We start from the raw sequence: 3,973 nt of genomic DNA, 5'->3' as shown, positions 1-3,973 counted from the left end.
GTCAACAAAGCAATACAATTGTTTGAAAGGAAATCCTCTATCAGCAGAAATAGAAAGACGTTCCTTCCAGATTTCTACATTGTGGCCCCTATCATCACTATTAAATCACAAAGGGACGAAACAGCTGTATGGTCAAAGAAGAATTGACGTTTTTAAGTATTTGAATATAATAAGTAAATGGGTGCACATATCTTCCAATTTCACCAACATTTTGGTATTAGGTAATTTTAAGGATGCACAAGAAACTGATTCCAGAATATTTTCATTATTAGCGCCAAGCTTATATTTATGTCTGTAACCCAGCGATATGAGATGTATTTAAAAATTTAACCATAAATATACTTTTCTACGATATGCTCATGAAACGATAGACAATCTCATCTTTCGAATATATTTTGTGATTATAGCACGAGACACCATTGTAGTGATCCTGAATATACATATATATATAAACCTCTCTGAAGAACTCCCAAGATGGAGAGAAAGCGCTAAGAGAACGTTGTTAAGTTTTATTTTGTTTTAAATATATATATATATCTTTTTAGTTCCAGATTATAATTGTTTGTTTCCACAAAAATTCACAGAAACTCTCAATCCGGTGCGATGTAGACAGATAAATATCAGCCTGGGTGTATGGTAAGTTAACAATGCTTTACAACATCAGAAACACTGTTGTGTGGAGGCTCTCTTCGTCTAATACAAGTTACCTCCCTTGCGTTGTAGGAATATTATATTTGCCTAAATAGCGATATATGACCAAAAGATATCCTTTTGAATTAAACTGACCTCGGTATATCAATGTTGGTAACGTCGTCACTAAATGACGTCGGGTTGTGGAATATAATGGTCAAAATGTTGAAATTAAATTAATGACAACGCTATGAATTTTATTCGACTTTTTGAATGCAGTGTAACAAGTTAAATATAAAAGAAATTGACACATTGTCTACTTTATGTATCTATGAAGTTTACATGCTTGAAAACGTCGAGAATGACGAGAGATTGATTTATTACATTAATCTGAACTCAAAGCTAACAAGGACACACATATGCCTGAGTTTACCTGAAGGTATGTAGGACAAACAAGGTATTCAGTCTTGGATTGTACGCTCTCTTCTGTTATATCTTAGTTATTATGTAAGTAATGGACATTTTGTGGATATTTTGGGCATTTGAAGTAGTCTCTTACCGTTTTCTCGTTAAATGACATAACATTTGTCTTAGTAATCAGTACAAACCATTTACTTTTTTTCTCCAGTCACTCAGCATAATCATCTACTTTATCGGTTTAAACATTTATCCTAGCCAATCATATCCCAACTATCTCTGCCTTTATTGGATAGTGTAATGCCCGGCCTGATAAAAAAAAAAAGCTTGCCAAAATAGCCTAGTCGACAAGCATCATTTTACTAATTGATGATGTAAATCGAAAGCGAAGTGACAACAACAATGTGTAGGATGTAGGCAAATTCGGACATCAGAAGATGTTCTTATCTCCATTTTGACGTGATTCTAATTCTCGCACGCTCCCATTTCATAATTTGTTTTTGATTTTCATCTTACAGTGGATATCCAGGTGTTAAAATAGCTCCTTTAAGGTCACATCAAATTGTAGTTCTTATGATATTAATCTACCTCAAATGAAAATTGCAAAATATCAGTTTAGGGCATTCATCGGTCATCGGATGAGCTTAAGTAATTTACACATGCCCACAATTCAGTTATCAATATTGGAGTCTTTGTCGATTCCAGGCTGTGACCTCACCTTTCAGTCTTGTTTGATTAGACGTTTAATCGATCACTGTCCAGTTTACGGTCAGTTCGTGGTCAGTTAGGTATCTCTAGGGAATTTTAAAAATCATTCCCATGTTGTCGTGGCGTTGACATGTCTTGAGACACATCTTCTATCTTAAGAACGTAAAATAAATGACAAAATGCGTCGCTAATACACTAATGTAACATGTTTGAAAGGTCGAAAGTTTACAACTTATCCTGGCGAGCCTTTGATAGATGAATAGATTATGTTTGTCCTTTAAAGGAGTCTGTCACATTGAGTTAGACTGTCTTTAAATGGACATCCTGTAGGATTTGTTTACAGCTCCGAGACAGAAGAGTAAGGTCGACATAAGTTCAGAAAATGCAAAATCCCATAACACAATATTTCGTCGAATAACAGTTTGCCGTTTAATTTTATGAAAAAACTACATTAATATTGATATGTTAAGCCATCGCAAAATGGAAATTTTACTGCCGCATTTAAACTTTTAGCTCACTTTAATTGGATAAATGATCATTACACACATTATCATACACTGAGTATATAGTCAAAGGTTATATTATCTGTTAAAATCTGATATATGGTTAAAATTTCAATGACCAAAAGTAATGAAATCAACAGTATATTGAAGCAATTTGACTTTAACGTTTTAGCATAGAAGGTATTGTTTTGATAAACTGTTTTAGCAGAAAGTTGAGCTCGTCGTTAAAAGAAAAACATGGTAGTCTAGGGGAGTTAACACTGTAGTGCATCTAATTGCATCTAATTGCAGAATGTTATGTACAGATTAATGAAACCTTTACTGCCAGCTTTGATAAACGGCGGGACCTACAACAGGGATGCTTATTATCGCTAACAGCGTTTTAGTTGTTTATTAATGAACTAGTTGGAGTCTTAAATCATTAAGGATGTAGTGTTACTATAGACACAAACAGCTAAAGTGTTCTCTTCTATGGAGATTACATTGCACTCATCTCATCACTAGAAAATAATCTCAAGAAATTGTTGAATATTGTATCAGAATAGTGCTTCGAATGGAGAATCAGAATAAATACGACCAAATCCAAAAGAGTTCACTGTCGTCCATATTTTATAGCGCGAATAAATTCCGTATTCACCTTTGGCCCTAGCGATTTGGAGAAACTATGGTTTTATGAACATTTGAATTCAAAAATGGCGGTAAAGGAACTTGCGAAATCAGCAAGAAGAGCTCTAGCAATGCTGTCGTGAAAGTTTATAACCAATAACAAGGTGCAGAACAGATATTCTGGACTGTTCTTAGTCTTTCAAATAATACGTCTATCTCTGGCAAAAGAGGAAACATCGGATGGATGTCATGTTTGATCAAGCAGCATATGAATGTGTACCGAGTATGTTGTGTAAGTGGTTCGAAAGGAATGTAATCTCCAGGTCTCAAAAGCGAATATAATCGCTTCGAAATATAAAAATATTGTTTCATAAACAATGCTATATCTATAAGTACTGCTATGGAAATATTAAGAAAGATGTGTTCATTTGTGATAAACGTTCGTGGCTCACTCAAATTTGGAAAGATAATAGAAATCTGAACGATAATAAGCTTCGTACCTATATATTTTTTAAAAAGGATCTGAAAACTGTTTCTTTTATTATGGTTGCTAAGTTGCGATGTGGCAGTTATCCTAAGATATAGGGACTGAACGGTATATTAAGTCCACAACGCACTCAAATGAAAGGATTTGTCCTTTTTGCGGAAACGCTTTTGAGTCTGAACTTCGCAAAATTTGTCATTCAAATTACAAATCTTCTACATTTTCTTTGATTGATAAAAAGGAAAATATGTTTTTCCTGGCTTATAATTATGATATCTGACGTTTTTATATCGCGATGCATATCTTATATTTATATTTTGTTTTAAATAATTGGTTCCCGTTCAAAGTGTTGTATATTCAATTTCCTCTCATATTCTAAAGAAATTTAGTTCATAAGAATTTACAAAGTTAAAAAATGCATGTATTTACTACAGGGTGTCTCAAAATATCTGATACATTCTAAATTGACTTTTCTCAGTCACATTGAAAAGCTTTATACACCACATGATAGGTAATTGTTCATAATTTGTTTAATAAAAAGTTCGGAAAAATATGACGTCATCTATGATGTTATCAATGACTCATAAAACAGGCAATCTCAAAGATGGAGGTGTCTGACATACAT

The sequence above is a fragment of the Pecten maximus genome, chromosome 15, assembly GCF_902652985.1.
Source record: "Pecten maximus chromosome 15, xPecMax1.1, whole genome shotgun sequence".
Lineage (NCBI taxonomy): Eukaryota > Metazoa > Mollusca > Bivalvia > Pectinida > Pectinidae > Pecten > Pecten maximus.
Note: the sequence above shows the minus strand (reverse complement) of the source record.